The sequence below is a fragment of the Macaca nemestrina genome, chromosome 6, assembly GCF_043159975.1.
Source record: "Macaca nemestrina isolate mMacNem1 chromosome 6, mMacNem.hap1, whole genome shotgun sequence".
Classification (NCBI taxonomy): Eukaryota; Metazoa; Chordata; class Mammalia; order Primates; family Cercopithecidae; genus Macaca; species Macaca nemestrina.
Genome location: NC_092130.1, coordinates 29260955 through 29281039, shown reverse-complemented (window position 1 = coordinate 29281039; position 20085 = coordinate 29260955). Strand labels below are relative to the sequence as shown.

Genomic DNA, 20085 nt, shown 5'->3' with positions numbered 1-20085 from the left:
CAAAAATGTTGACAGATGTTGGGGGTCCTTCCCCTCTGCTCACCTCTGTCCTCACGGGCCTTGCCACCCGGTACAGCATGTGTCTGACGGGTGCGGGCATTGGCCATCCGGCTGGGAACTTCCTGAGGCAGGAGCATACTCTGCACATTTTTATATCCTGTCGGGAGCACAGGAAGGTGGGCCTTCCTTGAGAACTGCTTGGAGTTCAAGAACAGTGAAACAGAGGACTAGAAGGGGCCTGGAGCCACCTTGCATGAAAAGGACAGCAGTGTCCTAGTTCCTGTCCACCAGTATGCATGCACCCCACGTGGAACTCACAGTCAACACCACAAGAAGGCGTGGGGAATTTCTTACTCAATGTCTGCCTTGTCCTGCAGATTAGAGGCTGCATCAGGACAGAGAGCAAGTCCATTCTGTGTGCCAGGGTATCTTCAGAGTGGCCCAGAGTAGGGCCTCGGCAAACCTTGAATTCAGAGAAGTCAGACTGAAGGGAACGAGCCCTTGACCCTGAGCCCGCCTCCTGCAAGGCCATGTCCAGCATCCCAGAGAGAGCCTAACCCTGACCCACTGACCAGATGCACTTGGATACCCAGACACTTCTAGAATCGGGGCTGGGCCAGCCATGCTCCCTCAGAGAGGCCCAGATGTAAGGTCAAGGGACAAAGCAGGATGCAGGATGTGGGAACTGAAACCCACCCCATGTCCTCTGAAACACGCAACACTCAGTTTCTCTTGGCACTGGGGAGTCAACAGGGAAAGGGGTTCATGAGAAGCAAAAAGGGGGCAGACAGAGCTATGCTCCCCTACTTTAGCCTCAGGGGGCACAGCTTGGGGAGAAAGAAAGGCAGCGGGCAGAGGACACGCAGGAGAAATATCCTATTGTGGGAAAACCCTCTCTGGAGATCAGAGGAGCCGCCCCCGGAGGGCCTGGACTTCTGGAGGAAAGAAAGACAAAGAGGGAAACAGGGAATTTCCAGGTCCTGCTGACTTCATGCCCAGATGGTCAGCGGCAGTCCCTGGATGACCACTGGGCACACAGGAACTCTCCCTCTGATCAGTGAGGTTTTTATAACTTCTAGAGAGAGGACTCATTCTCAGGATGACACAGCTGGAGGGGACTCTCCAAGGGCAATGAGGCGAATCCTGCATTATCAGGTGGAGAGAAATGCGCCCAGAAACACTCAGTGGATGAGGGGCTGCATGAGAACATGATGACGGCATGTACTCCCCTCTGCTGTCCTCAAACCACGAGTGTGTTTTCAAAGGCGAAAAGGAACCACTGACCACTCCCCTCCATACAGCAGTATCTGGAGTTCAGAGCCCAGGAGTCCTTGGGCATGAGCTCATCTGATTCTCACTCATGGCACAGGCAGTGCAGCAAGGCAAGGCCCTGAGCAGGGAAGGCCAAGGTCACAAAGGAGTCAGGATGGAGCTGGGACCAGAAGATCCCTGCTCTCCCTCCAGGGTGCCCACAGCCCATCCTCCATTTCCCTTCCTGCCCAGCAATCCAATGACACACCACAGGCCCCCGCCACATCTTCTCGCGGAGTCTCTATCCACCTGGCCTGGTTCCACAAACTACAAATCAGCAGGTGCTCCACCAGCAGTGGGACTCCAGCCCGCCTTGCCCAAACCAGAAACAGCTGGTGGTATAGAAGCAGCCAGCGCAGACTTTCTTCCAAAACAAGACCTCAGCCAGGGGGGCCTCCACAGCCCGCCCCAGAGGGGCCCTGGGGCTGCCCACTGGAACCAGAAAGGCCCAGTTTGGGGGCAGAAAGGGGCCCAGACAGACTGCAGGTCAGGCAACGACCACAGAGCGTGAAGATGGAAGTGATGCTGCTGAAACCGAAGGAGCCACCCACTAGCAGGCAAGCACTTGTGGGTGGCAGGGAGGCAGTAGTCTCCAGGACTCAACTCTCAGCCCTACCCCAGAAAGAGAGGGGTGTGATAGAGACTACATTCAGAATTAAATTTACATTCCAGCTTTTGCACTGAAATGTTTTGGTCTGTCAGATTATCTTGCCATTAGCCATGTTCTGGGGGCTGCGTAGTGGGGTGGCCCCAGACCCCCCAAATGACATTCACTTGCATAGCCACTAACATTTGCAAAATACTTCATCGTGTCCCAAGCATTGTTTCTCCATCTGATTATCACAAGAGCCCTGGGAAGAAGGCAGGGCTGATACCTGCATGATGGATAAGGAAACTGAAGTGCAGCTTGGGGACTTAATCAGCCCAACTGAATGCCTCTGGTCACTGGCAGCATCCTGGGGTCAGCTATCCCTGCAACCCTGGAGCAGGCGATGCCCTCCCTGGCCCAGAGGGAAAAGTGGAAGCAAATCTCTGGTACAGGGAGGTGGAAGGTCATGGAGGCCAACATCTACCTCCCCAGCAGAGGCAAAGGCTGCCAGGGACGCTGGCAGGTGGGCTGGCAGAGGGGGCATAGGGAAGGGTCTCCAGGAAAGACGGCACAGAACAGAATGTCAGAGAGGTCTGTCCTAGTGTCTACTCCGCTGTGTATGGAACCAGGGGCTCATTCCCTCACATGCAAGGGGAGGAGCATGGGCCACAGAGAACCCGGGTGATGGCTAAAGCTGGCCTCAGGATCAAGAAGACCCAAGCCTCAGGAGCTAGCAGCAAGCTGCAGAAAGAGAGGGAGCCAGCACCATGGAAACATCGCTGCCCTGGAGGCAGGAAGAAAGGTCCACACAGGGAACGTGCTCAAGGCCAACCTTGCAAACACAAGGCCTGAGAGGGGGCCTCACCTGTACTAGCCTCAGCTCCGTACACCCTGTGGGCTGTGAGACCCTGGACCAGCCACTCGCCTTTCCTGAGCCTCAGTTGCCTCATCTGTAAAACAGGAGTAATAATAGAACCTACCTGATAGAAGATCAAACAAATCAAATGAAACAATGTGTATAGTTGGAAGGGAATTCTCACTTTCTACTTTATGCAATACTCCCTGATTATCTGATTTAACAAGAAACACATCCTTGTTTTATAATAAGATTTCCAAAATAATAAGCATATACAGTAACTAGCTCAGTACTTGGCACACAGCAGATGCTTAACAAAAGGCTGAGGCAACCCCACAACCGTGCCCAGCTGATCTAAGGGCCAATGCTTTTCCCATATGTTCCCTCCTTTAACAGGGGATTTTAGGCTCTTCGTTCAGCTCAGTAAGCTAGGTTCTGGCCTCCACTTATTCTCTAGTGATCTCAAATCACCATTTAACTGTGGTTCAGCAGGGTGCCCGGGCACACCACAGCTAGTGAAGATGTAGCTATAAGATGCCCTTGAACCACGATGCCACACTCACCAACGACTGAGAATCTGAGCCTCATTTCCTCTGTTGTAAACGGGAATATCCTGCAATTCCACCCAAGGATGAAAGGAAGTGAGACGCCATGATATCACATTGCACACATAGACAAAAAACTGTCCACATATTTGTGTTATGATGACCTCCAGTCCTCCCCCACCAATTTCCAGGCTGGGGAGACTGCAGCCTCAGGCCCATCCATCAAAGGCCAGGTTGGATTTTTCGGGCAGTGAAACCACTCTGTTCAATACTGTAATGGTGGACACCTGCCATTCCACATTTGCCCAAACCCACAGAACATGCACCACCAAGAGGGAACCCGGATGTAAACCACGGACTCCAGGTGACAGTGGTGTCCATGTAGATTCATCAGCTGTAACAAATCTACCACTCTGGTAGAGGATATTGATAATGGGGGAAGCTATGCATGTTGGGGGTGGGGGGCGGGGCGCAGTATATGGAAAATCTCTGTACCTTCATCTCAATTTTGCTGAGAACCAAAACTGCTCTATAAAAAATACGGTCTTTAATTTAAAAGAGAAAAGGACCAGGCTGCCCTCTCCTGATGGCTGTCAGGTTCACACATCAGTGAGGACACTGCACCTACTTGAGACAGTGTGTATTCAAGGGCTCCACCCTGGCATCCTCACCAATAAGGAGCCCAGACTTAACTCCTCCGTCCTTGCAATCAACTGAGCAATAATGAGGCTGCAGGCACAGAGTCTCATATAAACAGCTGGGGCTCCAGAACTGTGGGATCAAGCCAACGTACACTAGGGTAAACATCTTAACCCTCACTAGGCCTCAGTTACCTAAAAAGAGGGAGCTGCAAAAATAGTAATAACATGGGGGGTTGCACAGACAATCTTTAAGGCCCCTTCTAATTCTAACATTTCAGGATCTGAAATTTATTAGCACTACTTTCTTTAACCTTTTAACCTTAAGACGGCTCCAGTTCCCAGCTCCAATCCCTTCTAAGGCCCAGGTGGATTTCCCTAACCCAGCAGTCCTCCCATAAGAGCTTTCATGGGTGCTATCCCCTCCCCGAGTGCAGTCAGAGACCCTCAGCTGACATCCACAGCCCTGTGCCAGGTCCTCCCCTCCTGCCTAACTTGCACCAGGCTCCGGCCAAGCTTGCTCTGTGTTCCTCAACATGGCACATATCTTCCCATGTCCTTCATTCTCCCCTCCCCTGAGTCACCCACAAAGGAGGCCCCACTGTCTCCACTCAGCCTCCGAGGCCCAGGTTACACACCACCTGCTGAACACCTGAGCCAGAATTCACACTGCAAAAGAGGACGGGAGAGCACCTAACTAAGCCAGAGAGAGGGTGACAGTTCGTTAGGTGCTACCCTATGCCAGGCGCTGGGCTGCACCATTATGCACATGACCTCATTTTCTTCTTGCCACAGAGATGGAAATTATCATCCACACATTCCAGCAAGGAAACCAACAGACGCGGTACATGGATGAGGAAGCAGACTCAGAGAAGTTAAGTCATTTGCCTGAGAATACACAGCTGGTTAGTGGTAGAACAAATAATGCAGCCTCAATCTGTCAGATTCCAAAACCGGTGCCCTTTCCACTGCTCTGCACTGCCTGGAGAGGCGGCAGGCTGACGCTCAGAGGTAGGAAACCAGACCTGCTTTCCAGTTCTCCAGAACATGCCCCAAGTTCCTAGCCCCTGCCTTTATATGTCTCTAGCTTTATATGCAACCAGGTGGCAATCTGCCCCTCATCACCTGCAGTCAACAGGGTTTAGAATCTCAGGCTGGAAGGGAGCTCAGAGGACATTCCATCCTGTGCTTACCCAGTCCTCTGAGGAGCCCAGGGACTCCAGCTGGCCAACTTCAGCAATCCAGATCTCACCAACTTCCTCCCCAAAACAATTCCTGGGGCAGCCAGCACTGGCTATAGTTAGGCTGCTCCCAGTTCTGTTTCTACTGGCCCTTCTCTCCCCTCTGTGGTCCCCTGGAATAAGGAACAAGATGCCCATCTTCAGCAGGACAGCCCTGAAGACATTTGGAACCTGCAGCCTTCTCTTGAGGTTGATCAGCCCTTTCCCCTGTACTGTTCCACATAGGGGCTGCCCCCTCTCCAGCCCCCCACCAACCCTCTACCCCACACTATCTCTAGCTGGTTCTAGCACTGGACCCAACACTCCAGGTATGGCTTGCCTGACCAAATGCAGAGTGACTTTCACCTCTACCCTTTTAGGTAGTATATTCCTACTGAGGTAGCCTGAGTATACATTTGCTTTTCTTACAGCTGAGTCACCCACTGAAAAATGTCCTTTCTCAATGACAACAACCTGCATGTATGCCTAACTGGTGAGAACAAAGTTCTCGTGTAGCAAAGTGTGCTTGAGGGCTGGGTGCGGTGGTTCATGCCTGTAATCCCACACTTTGGGAGGCTGAGGCGGGCGGATCACCTGAGGTCAGGAGTTCGAGACCAGCCTGGTCAACGTGGCGAAACCCAGTCTCTACTAAAAATACAAAAATTAGCCAGGTGTGGTGGCACACTCCTGTAGTCCCAGCTACTGGGGAGGCTGAGGTAGAAGAATTGCTTGAACTCGGGAGGCGGAGATTGCAGTAAGCTGAGATCATGCCACAGCACTCCAGCCTGGAAGACAGAGTGAGACTCCATCTCAAAAAAAAAAAAAGTGTGCTTGAGGAGGTGTGACTTACCTAACAGGGCAGAAGTCTGATTGATTCAGTAATGCCCTATGTAGGAATCCAGAGATCTTTGCATCAGTACACACAGAAGCTGGACAAAAATGTACACTGCCACATGCTTTGTAATAGACATTTTTGCTATTCTTGAATGTCCATCAAGAAGCGACTGGTTAAACAAACTACCATTCATTTCATGGAATACTATACAGCCATCAAAAAGAACAGGGTAGATTGCTTGGCAGTGATACAGGAAAATGCCCATAAAATACAAACCAAAGTGCAGATTTATATGTGTAACAGGACGCTATTTTTTTCAAAAACACGTAACTCTGTGTGTGTGTGTGTGTGTGTGTGTGTGTATGTATGTGTACGGAATCTTAAATGTGCATAGAAAAAGGCCTGGAAGCCCAGTGCTTTGGGAGGACAAGGTGGGAGGATTGCCTGAGGCCAGGAGTTCAAGACCAGCCTGGGCAAAAAGCAAGATCCGGACTCTATTAAAAATTTTTTTTTACATTAGTGGAGCATGGTAGCCCATGCCTGGAGTCCCAGCTACTTGGAAAGCTGAGGTGGGAGGATCACTTGAGCCCAGGAGTTCAGGCTACAGTGAGCTATGATCATGCCACTGAACTCCAGCCTGAGTGATACTCTTGTCTCTTAAAAAAAAAAAAAAAAAAGAAAGAAAGAAAGAAAAGAAGAAAAGAAAAAAGTCTCAAAGGATACATACCAAACTGCTACTAGTACACTGCTCTACAGAAGGACCTGGGTAAGGAACTAAAACCAAAAGAAACTTTTGCTTTACCTATGCTATTTTAACTTTTTACATGGGAAAACTAGTCCTGTTCTTATACAATTACAAAATTAATTTTTAAACACAGTGGGGACAGAGGAAGGGGAAAGGAAGGAGAGAGAAGACAACTGTCACTTTTTTACTTTATATCTTTTGCACTGCTTGAGTTTTGGGGGGTTTTTCCCCAATAATCATGTGTTATTTGGTAATTTTTTTAAAGGGAAACTTTAAAATATTTTTTTAAAAAAATTTAAGTGAGCTGGGTGCAGTGGTGCATGCCTGTAGTCCCAGCTACTCCAGAGACAGAGGCAGGAGGATAGCTTGAAACCAGAGTTTAACCCTGTAACGCCCCTGCCTCCAAGAGGTAAGATGCCAATTTTGGGGATTCCCCTTACACAAAATATGGTGGAAAGAGGGTTTCACAGATTCAAATCCAGGCTATGATCCCTTCCCGAATGACCCTCGGCAGGCCTCACTTTCCTTGTTTCTCCCTATGGAAATGTTGTGAGGACCAAGTAGGAACCATAGAGTTCTCTGTAAACCTTAAAATGCTACCCAGACTGGAGCAATAATGGCTGTCAAGGAGCTAGAAAGGAAAAGGCTGGATAGGGGCTGAGGTACTCAGATAAAAGCCAAAGATGCCTTGTGTTAACAACAAAAAGCTGAAAGCTACCTAAAATGAAGAGGAAAATGAATAAATACACTGTGGCAATTTCCTATCAGGGAATACTATACAGCAGTGAAAAAAGATGAGCCACAGCTGGAGATACGAATGGAATAATCTCGCTCTGTCGCCCAGGCTGGAATGCAGTGGCATGATCTCAGTTCAGTGCAACTTAAACCTCCCGGCTCAAGTCATCCTCCCACCTTCCTTCTCAAGTAGCTGGGACTACAGGCATGCGTCACCACACCCAGCTAATTTTTGTATTCTTTGCAGAGATGGGATTTCGCCATGTTTCCCAGGCTGGTCTCAAACTCTGGGGTCAAGAGATCCACCTGCCTGCTCTGCCTCCCAAAGTGCCAGGATTACAGGCATGAGCCACAGCGCTCAGCCTAAATAACGTTTTCAAATATAAAAAAACCTATGTATTATTTAGGGATGCACACATTTATTTAAAAAAAAAAAAAACTTTAAAGAAATGCAAGAAAAAAAAAAGCCACTAAATTCAGAACACTTGTTTCTTGTTGGTGGCTGATGAAGGAGAAATTCGAGGTGATTGGAAAATGTGTTATTTCTTAAACCAGATGAGTGAGCGTGCAGGTGCCTGCATGGTACCCTCTATATCTGACAGACTCCTTCATTTTTTCTCTTTTCTTTTTACTGTATTTTTTGCTTTTTTTCTGCTTCAACTTTTATTTTAGATTCAGAGGGTACATGTGCAGGTTTGCTACCTGGGTGTACTGCGTGATTAGGGCAGGGACGATCCCATCACCTGGGTACTGAAAACAGTTCCCAACAGTTTTTCAACCCTGCCTCCCTCCCTCCCCACTCTAGTAGTCCCCAGTGTCTACTGTTGCCATCTTTATGTCCATGAGTGCCTGTATTTAGTTCCACTTATAAGTGAGAAAATGCAGCATTTGGTTTTCTGTTCCTGTGTTAATGTGCTTAGGACAATATTTTCTAAAAGTCTATGTTGCCAGTTTCCTGGGGACCGGATCAGGCAGGAGTTGCACCTGCAGAGACAGAAATGGGTGGAGAGGGACCAAGGCTCCTGAGACTGCTGCTGAAGCTGACTGTAATGAAGGCAGGGGATGAGCGGCCTGAAGGCCAACAGAGGGCCTGGCCAGTGCTCTGCCGAGTAGGTGGAGACCGAGCCAAAGGACCTTGACTCATAGGGCAGTCCCATACCTGCCCTGGCCTCTCAGCGTGACTCCTTGGTGACACAACTCCCACAGTACCCACACACCTACACCCACTTCCCCCCCACACATACCCCTGCCTGGGCTGCCCGGTTTGTCCACTGTGTAGGTGCTCAAGGACACAGAGCTCCTGCCTCTTAAAGAACAGCCTCAGGGTGAGGTCCTTGGGAGAGAAGAGTTCAGCTCTGCACAGAGCAGCCCTCAGACAAAGAGCCAGCTGCTGCTCGCCAGTCATCCGTTCCAATCTGAAGAGTGACTGTCCTGGGCCAGTCATGGGAAAATCATCAAGAACTTCCCACAACGGTCATGGTGGCTGCCAAGGTCTTTCCAGAGCACAGAACAAGGGGACGCAGCTACCCTGTGCCTTCCTGTGGCAACTCTCTGGAGGATGCCCGGATACCCTCCCTACAGATGGCCAGGGATAGGAGGGGCAGGCACTGCGGGCATGTGGGGACATAGCAGCAAGAATCTAGGAGGGCAAGCACAGCAAGGCCTGGCCCAGGGGGAAACCAGGAGCTGCCAGAGCCAAAGAGAGGGTGACCCAATCATTGGTTGTTGGTTGTTACAGAGGTTTTAAGACTTGGAAGAGAATGCCCTGAGATGCCAGACAGTGAAACGTTTTCATTCTGCAGCTGGGAAACCAAAGCCGACAAAGGGGAACAGACATGCCCACAGCTGCATGGGACAGCACTAGCACAGAAGAGATGCATACCCCGTCCTCTGGTGGCCACTGTGCACTCTCTTACCACACCATGCTACTGCTCAGCCTCTCTCCGTCCCTCACAGTGGTCAGGTAAGCAATGAGGGAGAATGATGGAGGTGAGAAAGGAAGAACCCGCGCTGATGTGGGCCCACAAAAGAAAGAAGTCTGGAACAGCACTGGAAGGGGCTGCCTACAAGGTGGAGAGTGCCCTGATCCCAGGAGTCAGGGCCACGCAGAGCGGCACCAGGGCTGTTGAGGGAATTCAGGCCAGGTGTCTTCAAAGCCCCACCCACATCTGAGTTTCTACCACTCCAAACAGGGACAGATGCTTGAGACAAAGCCAAAGACAACTCATCCAGAGGGGACACGGCATGGTCCACAGGTGGCAGAGGGTTGAAAGCAAGTGTCTTAGTCTCCTTTCTGCTACTATTCTGTTGAATATCACAGACTGGTAATTTATAAAGAACGAGTTTATTTGGCTCACGGTTCTGGATGATGAGAAATCCAAGTGCATGACACCACCATCTGGCAAGGGTCATGCCAAGGTGGAAGACAAAAGAAGAAAATCAGTGATTGAAATAGAGAGAGTACTGACCAAACTGGCCCCTTTTATAACTAACCTCCCCCTCCCCCCGCCCCGTGATAGTGACAGTGATCTATTTATGAGGGCAGAGCTGACAATACATTCATGAAGCATAGGGATTATGTTTCCAACATATGAACTTTTGGGGGACACAGTCAAACCTTAGCAGCAAGTTATCCAGAGCACAGAACATCAAACCAGTCTCATCATCTCCTACTGGAATCCTGTTCATGATTAGCATCATTAACGATAATAGCAACGACCATTTACTGAGCGCTTACCACACTGTTGGCCCGTGCTGAGTGTTTGCCACATACTGTCCCATTAATTCCCACCATTCTAGGAGGTAGCACTGATGTCATACAGAGCTGACAGGTGAGGATGCAGAGGCCCAGAGTGACAGACACAGCTACCCAGGTCTGCCAAGTACTGAATCATGTGCTCTTCACCAGGGGTGCTCAAGGAGCAGCCCGGACCAGCGGCACTGGCACCGCCACCATCCACTGGATCAGATGCTCTGGAGTTGCAGCCCAGCAATCTGTGTTTAACAACCACCCTCCACCTCCACCCCCAGGATTCTGATGCATGCTCAAGTTTGTGTACCAACTGCTCTGACCATTTCCCCATGCTGCTAAGGAGAAAAATCAGTATTTCTGTGTCTGGTATCAAAATCTTCTAGGGTATTTCCCAGGCCAACTTGTCAATTCTCTCAACCTAGGAGAGGCCGATTCCAGATATTCTGACTAGTCTACTAAGTCCCAGAACAGACCCAGGTTCCACTCTGCACTTCGTCATTTTTTTAGGGTCTGACCTTGAAGTCACTTCCCTCCAGAAGACCCCCCCCAACCATCTGGTGCCCCCAAATTACTCTGCACTCCAGTTATACCTATGCCAATCCGACTCATTTGGCACTTACTGGCACACAATGCCTTTCAGGTCTCACCCATAGCACATCTTCCCATTTGACCAAAAGTTCCTGGAAGGCAAAGCCAGCTCCTTATGCACCTGTGCATCAAGGACACTGTATGGTACTGGGCACAGGAGCCATCAGGAAATGATGCTTGGGAGAGCGCCGGGAGAGCAGACTCTGGTTCTACTCCTGCCTTCTCATCTCTAGACCTTAGTTTCCTCATTTGTGAAATGTGCCATTATTCTACTCATTCATTGAACAAACTCAGAAAAGCCATCCACCAGGCACTCTTCTCCCGCTACAGAAATACTCGAGAGGACTACACTCACCCCTTCTATTCTAGGAAAAGAGAAAGACAATAAACACTAAAAATAATTTGCCAGACACTAAGTTCTATGCATATGCTTTCACATCAGCAAATAAACGAGATTCTTTCATAGCATGATACATGCATGAGAAAAGTAAAATAGTAATGACAGAAAGTGAAAAAAGGGGCTGCTTTGCATAAAAAGATCAGGGAAGGCCCCTCTGAGGAGCTGACATTTGAGCTGAGACTTGATCGATAAGGAAAAACCAGTCATGGGAAAAGCTGGGGAAAGATGTTCTGGGCAGAGGGAGCAGCACGTTTGAAAGCCTAAGGATGAGAACAAGCTTGGCTTGCTGGAGGGGGAAAAGCAGGCCAGCATGGTGTGGCCAAATCACAGCGGGTAAAACAGTAACCAGTGGGTTGGAGAGAGAGGCAGACAAACAACCACCTACAACGCTGCCTCACTCAAATCAGGTCGGCCTGACCCAACCGGGACATCCGGGCCCCAAGTCACAGGCAGCACTGGGGGTAAGGGTATGACTCAGACCCCACAGCTTCCTGGGGCCCCGAAAAACCTGGTGGGGGTATCCAGGGGTAGGCATCAACCCTCAGCATGAGTGCCATGCCATACCCATGGAACACCCAAGACTGGGAGACAAACATGGTTACATAAGCGTGTAGAACACTGCACATTCCCAGTGGCAGCTTCCAGAGAGGCATGATCAATTGCTTCCATGAAGTGCCAGTCCTTGATCACATTATTTTCCCGGGACACAGCAGGACAGCAGCCTTGGTCAGGGGAAAGGGAACACACTCCAGGATTCAAGGGTTGCTAGTCTTGGGAGTCTTAACCTTCTCTAGGCCTCAGTTTCCTCATCTGAAAATTAGGAGTTGTTAGAAAGATTAAGAGAGGCTGGGCGCGGCAGCTCACACTTGTAATCCCAGCACTTTGGGAGGCTGAGGAGGGCAGATCACTTGAGGTCAGGAGTTTGAGACCAGCCTGGCCAACATGGTGAAACCCCGTCTCTAAAAAATCAAAAAATTAGCCGGGCATGCTGGCGGGTACCTGTAATCCCAGCTACTTGGGAGGCTGAGGTAGCAGAATAGTTTGAACCTGAGAGGCAAGTTGTAGTGAGCCGAGATTGCGCCACTGTACTCCAGCCTGGGTAACAAAGTGAGACTCTGTTTCAAAAAAAAAAAGAAGATTAAATGAGATACAGAATGTAAGCACTGTGCCTGGCACATAGTAAGCTATTAGCATTAGCATTAGCAGTTTTTTCACTGCCTCAGTTTCTTCTGTTGCAAAACAGAGAACACCACGGGGATGCTGAGTTTGTACTAATTAATATTCTACCCTCCTAATACAATTCTACCCTCCTTTGTCAAGGATTTTTCTTAAAAATTCTGAGTCTCCTTTTCTGACCTCTCATCAGATGCCAAATTCCCCTCTATCACACCCCATTGTTTGGAAAATGAGTAAGTGCTGATTAAATCCCATTTTGACAGCACTGTGAAAAAAAAAAATGATGCATTAGGAATCTACACATTTCCCTGCACTGTCATTCTGCAAGGGGGTGGGGAAGGACGTTGCTGATTCTTCTGCATCATCCACAAAAGTCCCTCCCTCCCCCTACCAAAACACAATCTCTCACCCAGTCGCACAAAATTCCCATCTGCTCCTGTACACACAATGAATGTACAACGCACACGTGCACACAAATGTCCTACAGTGGAAAGCTCAGCCTTCAAACTCCATCCCCAGAAGCACTCCTGGACACTCATCTATCCTGCACATGTACACAAATGTCTCCAACAATGTGCACGCAAAACATGTTAAGCAGAAATCGTATAATAGGAACTCTGGAGTCAAATGCCTGAGTTCACATCTGACTTTGCAACTCACAGCTGTGTGACCTCAAGCTCCAAGTACCTCGGTTTCCTAAAGCATAAAATGGAGATAAAAACAATGTTTATGATGGAAGTGACAATTAAATTAGTCTAATACACGTACAGCGTTAAGATCAGCACTTGGAAAGCACCCAATAAGAATTATTATTTTCCTCCTCGTGACATATGTACACTGCTTCCACAACTTTATACGAAACTCCTGACGCCGCGTAGGAAACTCGTCTCCACAGGGTAGACACCCAAACGGCCGCAGCGCCGCCCGCACCCGGAGGGTCTGCGCGCTGTACAGCCGCCCCAAGCCGTTCTCAGGCGCGCTGCCCCGCGCAGTGCGCACGCGCGCCCCGCACCAGCCCCAGCGCCAAGCAGGGAGTCCCCTCGCTGCCCTGCCTGGCAGCTGGCGGAGAGGCCCCGGGACCTCGCGCGCGGGGCCCGGGTGTACAAACCATCTTCCCAGCTCGCGCCCCGCCACCACCGATGCTCTGGACGATTTGGGCCCGGCCTCCCTTCTTCCCCTCCATCCCCGCTCCGGCCCGACCAGCTTACCCGAGGACCGGGAACTTTGGGACACAGCGCCCCGCTTGCTGCGTCCAGCCCCGAATCCAGGGACTGGGCAGCGGCCAGGGACAGGCTCCGGCCCCCCGTAGCACTCCTCCGGTTCCTGGGCGGGGGCAGGGGGACCCGGCCGAGGACTAGGAAGTGCCCGGGGCCTAGCCGGGCCGCCCCACCCCTGGGAAAGTCCCCGGAGACTGGCAGACCGCTCGCCCAATCGTGCCGCGCGCTCCGGGCGGGCCCACGGCCGCCAGGGGTGGAACCGAGCGAGGTAAACACAGGCTGCCCGCGGTTCCGGGGGCCCGCGGTGTTATCACGTCCCCTCGGCGGCCTCCCCCTCTAGGAGCGACCTCGCTGGCGCCACCGTCCCGGGCCCGCGCGGCCCCTTGCCGCACTCCCAGCCCCGGAAGCCCCTGGCGGAGGCCTGGGGCCACCTTGAAAGTCGGAGTTTCAGAGCGGAGGCGAGCCACAGAGACCACCCAGCCCCTTCCTTGTGCCGAGTGGCGAGAGCGGGGAGGGGACCTGCCAAAAGGCACGTAAGCATTTGGCACTAAGCCAGAGCTGGAGCTCAGGGCCCGAGTTCCGTCCAGGGAGCTCCAGGACTCTTCTTAACGAAACTATAGAAATTCCGAGCTGAAAGGACCCGTAAAGACACTTACCACTAACATTTTTTGCTCCAGACATCGTAAAGGATTCCCAGACATTGTAAACGCTTTGCTCCTGGCATTGTAAATGCTTTGCGTGCATTATTTTCTTTGCACAATCACCCTAGTGAGGTGGGTTTTACTGCCTTTTCTTAAAATAAATAATATTTGAGTCACAAAAAGGTTAGATGACCTTAGTAAAGGGCTGAACCAAGATTCAAACCCAGGTGGGCAAATCCAGAAGCCGCCTTCCACCCTCCCTACCTATATGTGGGCTAGATAATCCCAACAGACTGGAATTTCCTAGACCGGTAAGGAACAGAAACTTGCTTTAAGGGTAGGAAAGCTTTTTAAAAGTTTATCCTTTTATTTTTAAAAAGAGAGAAAGGTAAATTTTAATTCCAAAAAGTAGAAGGCCTAACCTTGGAATAGAGAACGGGGCTCTTTAAACTAAATAAAGCTTTATGAAAAACCTATTGCAAAAGATTCATTTCACTGGTACTGTTGAAAACTTAGTCATTGACAGGCCCTCATCCTCGAAAAGAATTAGGGGAAAGGATTTGGGGAACTGTTTAATACACACCCTCATTTTACAGAAGAGAGACTCATCAATCAACTGTGACTTCGCGATAATACACAGGCAGACGCTTGACCAAATTAGATACCTAATCTGGGGATTCTCTAAGGTTTTGTAACGTCCTAGGGTTCCTTCAGTTACTTCAATGGTGTTATCAGATCTTCAAAACTATATTCATTCTAGTTTAATTATGAGAAGAATTACACTTATGGCTCGATTCAAAAGGGAGGAAGGGAGGGAGGAAGCGATGCAAACACCAAAGCACCACTGAGTGTCACCACTGGGGGGATCCTACAGAGAAATTGGGAATCCTGGCCCTGGTATCATCTCCCAGGCATCATCTCCACCCATCAGGTCCCCACCTGCCAGTTTTCTTCCTGCTCTTTGCCTGTACTTCCCAATTCTCTTCCTGCAATGCTGTGTTCCTATTCCCAACCCACATCTTCTCCACCCCCACCCTCTATCCACTGAAAACTAAAATTCACCTAAAAATGACTGGTCTCTAATTACTTGCATTTTGTTTCCACACTATTTCAGCTGTTTTTGTAGCATGTCTGGCCTTAGCTGGGCAGTTTCATTTCTCAAAGTGCCCGCTAGGAATTCTCAAGCTTGACGTAAAAATGGCATTCAGTCATCTTTTTGTCTGATTTCCTAGTTCTGGATCCTTTTTCTTAACAGTTACAATTTGTGAGAAAACTTGTTTATTTATAAGTCGTGACTACCCCCACCCCTTCCATTCTTTTAAGTCTTGGTTTGTCTTCAGGGTATTCCACCCTGATAGAGGCCCTGGAGCCCATTGATAACAAACCCCTATTTGACAGATAGGTAAATTCAGTCCTCTGTCTAGAAAAGGACTTGCTCTAGGCCACACACACTGAGTGACACAACCGGGATTGGAATCCAGGGCCTTGGCTCCCAGTCCTGTGTGCTTGGTCCGCTGTACCAGGTTGTCTTCACAATGACATGATTTTTCTCACTGTCTTGCAGAAACTCACCACTGTCATAAACACAGGCTATGAATCAAACTAATGGGATTCCAATCCCTGCTCAGCCACTTACTACCTGGGTGGCCCCTCTAAGCCTGAGGCTTCTGTCTGGAAAATGGGGGATAATATACCTATTCCTCATGTAATCATGAGGATAAATTGGATAATGCAAATAAAGCCCAAGGCTCAGCACACAGTAGGCATTCAAGAAATGATAGTGGTGTCTAGCTGTGGGCTGCATGCATTGGGTAGAACTTTGCTGTTAAACTCTGCAGTGCAACCTCACCAGGCTCCATCCCACCATACACATCCTCTCTGAGACCCTAGCCTCTGGGGGCGTGGCAGGAATGGGAGACAGGCCCCCTAGCCTGGCACTGCCTGCTACCTTGTGGTCTGGAAGGGGATTTCCAAGTCAAGAAGCTGGGCCTGACGCTGGGAGCTGAGTGACTCAGGCAGGTGCAACCTCTTGTTCTTCCAGAGTAATGACAAGCACTCGCACAAAGCCACACCCAGAAGGAAGATCAAACTGCCTTTGTTTTGTTTTGTTTTATTTGGTTTTGTTTTAAAGCGCACAACTTCTCAATCTCCTTTCTGCTACTCCCTTCTCCACCACCTCTACTGAGGTAGCTACAGAGTCAGACCCAGATACACATTTGAAGGAAATAAAAAACATACAAAAAATCCATCTATAACCAACTTAACTCTGGACCAAGTGCCAGAAGAGGGGTGGAGGCTGCATAATGAAAGCATTAAAAGGTAACATATGGAGTATTTGCTGTGTGCTAGCTCTGCGCTTTTATTCATAATTTGTCTCCCAACCAGCTTATGAGGTTGGTACCATTATCATCCACATTTCACAGATGAAACTGAAGCTTTGAGGTATTAGATGACTTGCCCAAGGTCTTACAGCGCAGCAAGTAACCAGAGCTTGAAGATCCAGGCTCTTAAATGCTTAACACTCTTAAGCATCATGCTCCAAAGTCCTGCCAGCTAGCAAGACATAGAACTCAGAATGCCAGGCTTGAAGGGTCTTTTGAAATGGTCAACCCAGGCGGGGCATGCGGTGGCTCATGCCTGTAGTCCCAACACTTTGGGAGGCTGAGCCAGGCGGATCTCCTGAGATCTGGAGTTCAAGACCAGCCTGGCCAACATGGTGAAACCCCGTCTCTACTAAAAATACAAAAATTAGCCAGGCGTGGTGGCGGGCACCTGTAATCCCAACTACTCGAGAGGCTGAGGCAGGAGAATCACTTGAACCTGGGAGGCGGAGTTTGCAATGAGCCAAGATCACACCATTGCACTCCAGCTTGGGGACAAGAACAAGACTTCGTCTCAAAAAAAAAAAAAAAAAAAAGAAATGATCAACTCAGTCTTTTCATTGTAGGGCTGGAACCACACCAAGGGCCAGAGAAGGGCAGGGATTTGCGGGAGGTCTTACGTTGAGTTTATGATTCATACACAGGACAGAACCCAAGTATCCTGCTCCCAGCGCAGTGCTGTTTCCACATACCCCACTGATTGGAAATGGAGCATCTAAATCAAACAAGCACATGCCTCATTCCATTAGGAGAATGAGTGAATCAGGGCCTTGGCTAGGGGAGAATGGAACTCAGGGGGAGCAGCTAATGAGCTAGGAAAAGAGCAGCCCTTCCTTAGATCCATAGCCTGAGGCAATCTCAGGAGTGTAAAACCCTCCAGTGGATTCTAGGTACTTTTTGGTGCTGGGTGTAAGTGTATATTAGAGAGAGATTTTGATGATAGTTAAATGAGATAATGCACGTCAAGCACATGATACTGACTAAAATTGTTCTAGGCAATTGTGGCAGTTTTTGGTAAAAAGTAAATAAATGAGCAGAGTCCATGGTCCCAGCTTCTCTCCTCTGCCTAAGAACACATTTTTAATTCTCTCTATCCACCTCCCAAATACCTGCATGAGGAGGTAGTTGTATCTTCAGAAGTTTTCACATTCATTCAGCACCTTAAGGTGAATGAAACCATTTCATATCCACAACTTGCCCGTCTCCTAAGAGACTGTCATGCAGAGGATAAGGTGTGGGCTCTGGCCTCTGGGCTTAAATCACAGCCCTGCCACTTATAACTCTGTGCCTTGGTTTCTTTATCAATGACATGAAGGTTATAACTGTGCCCAATTCACAGGATGGTGACAATCAAATGCCACAGGACTTGGCCTCAGTGAAAGGTGGCGATGATCATTATGATCATCCATCCTGTGAGGCAGCAGGGATTGCTTCTCTCCTTTCCCCAGGAGGACCCCAAGGCCTGGAGCTGGGGAGCAGCTTGCCCTGGACATCACACTGTCCTCTGAGGAGCTGGGCCTAGAAGGCATTGCTCTGACTACTCTCCAGGCTCTTTCCCCTCTTCCCCCTTCTCCATCCCAACTATGTTCCCTGTGTCCCTGGGCCTGCCTGTTACACTTCAGTTTCTAGGGCACCACTGGAGGAGAGGAAAGGCAAAGTGACACTGGGGGAAATTCCCAGCCTCGTCACATAGTCACATACGCGGCCTAGCCAAGCCCCTCCCACAGTTCCTAGGAACCCTGGGTCCTCCGACTCCAGCTTCTCTCCCCCTGGCCTCTCCGTCTCCAGGTCAGGGTGTCAAGCTGGATCTGGGCTTGCATCCAGGGTTGCCCCTCGTCATCCTCCTGGAAGTGGGAACAGGTCAGCCAGGCTCAGCCCGGCCCAGCCTCTCAGGAAGTTAGACCCACAAAACCGGAGCATTTCCTAATCCTGGGAAGCCCTAACAGGGCCCTGAGAGCAACCCTCTTTCAGTCCCACCCACCTTCCTCCCTGTCCTCTCCCACAGCCTCTTCTTCTATGGCCCCTCCCCGCTCTCCCTCCATTCCTCTGTAGCCTAGAAGCCACCATCAGACTTGGCCTCTGTTCCTTGCCTCTTCTAGCCAGGGACTTCCCTGGACTGTGAAAACATGCCTGGGGAGGAGATGAAGAGGGCCATTTGGATGAGCTGGCCTTTTCTTCATCATTCCTGGTTCCAGAGTTTCCTCATTCTTACGGTAATTTTTATGGACCACTCAGGATACAGGAGTGGACCAATCAGACCCGCTTCCTGCTCTCTCAGAGCTAACAGACTCTCAGGAGCCATATGGGGCTATCTAAATAAGTAGAATTAAACTAAAATTAAATAGAATTTTAGTCCAGATTTTCTAAGTAATCAAAGAGGAAGCTGCATCAGCTGTATCTGCCTGCCCTTGGCCCACTCCCTGTGCCCTGGGCTCTCTGTTAAAGGTTCCACCACAAAAGAGTCCAGCGGCCCTAGAAGCAGAGCAGGCAGGAGAGAAGCAAGAGATCCTTTTGCTCCAGTGTTAAGGAGGGCCTCAGCCTCCATTGTGTTCCCCTCGGAGGCAGCATCGATTCTTGGTCTCTTCCTATCTAGCTGCAGACTTCTAACGTGCCCAATACACACCTGTACACTCCCCATCAAAAATTCACACACACACACACACACACACACAGACCGTACACACAGATACACAAACAAATACAGTCACCAACTTACACCCACACAGACACATACACACCTCAGGGATCTGACACAACACAGGCATTCTCACACACACAAACACCCACATCCATGTTCACACTCGCACACCTCCCTTTTCTTGAGGGAAGAAGACAAAAATAGGCTTTTCTTTTTCCTTTGGAAAAGGTAGTAGCAACTAGAGAGAAAGAGCCTGGCCAAGAAGGCAAGGCCAGAAGAAGAGGGGCAGGAAGAAGAAACGAGATGGGGGAGAGAAGACAGCGGAGAAGGAGGCTGGGTGAGGAGCAGGGGCTGGGAACCCAAGACTTGGGTGGGAAGAGCAAGCTGGGCTGGGAGCAGCAGACCCTGACTGGCAGGACATGGGAGGCCAGGTGGCTCTTGGCATGGAGCTGGGGGTGTCTGCTGACCCCAGCACCCTTGTGCGGTAGGTCCTTTCCCCTGTCCTGGCCACCCACCCCCATCTGGTCACTCACCTGGGGAAGGGCAGGAGAATACCAGGGTGTGTGCACCGGGGGCGGCTGTCCCTGCGAAGGCTCCTCAGCTCACTGTGCTTCTGCAGGAAGGAGGGCTGGGCTGAGCTGACTTTTAGGCAGGAGGGGAATTCCCCGAGATGGAGGAGCCGCCACCAGGCAGCCCCGCAAGGCCCAGCTGAGGCCCCATCCTGCCCCCTGGCAGAGCAGAGGGCCCTTATTTGTCAGCCTCCACCTGTCACTTCCCAGACTGGCTGTCCCGTGCTGTGAATTACAGGGAGTTGGCAG

The 20085-nt window shown here is 50.1% G+C and overlaps 1 protein-coding gene across 18 annotated transcripts in view; it reads right to left on the bottom strand.

Moving 5' to 3' along the window:
• The window catches only part of LOC105466855 (TNFAIP3 interacting protein 1), a 56407-nt gene extending 36524 nt beyond the window's left edge, over window positions 1-19883 (bottom strand). For 7 of the 18 annotated variants that reach the window (XM_071098206.1, XM_071098210.1, XM_071098211.1 and 4 more), the window contains exon 1: window positions 13599-13736. The gene's annotated coding sequence lies outside the window, so the exon portion shown is untranslated. Of the gene's footprint in view, window positions 1-12875; window positions 12893-13158; window positions 13176-13598; window positions 13775-19800 lie in introns of those variants that run through there. The other 11 variants (XM_011715956.3, XM_011715952.3, XM_011715954.3 and 8 more) reach the window with 6 other exon arrangements.
• Window positions 19884-20085: the final 202 nt, after the last annotated feature.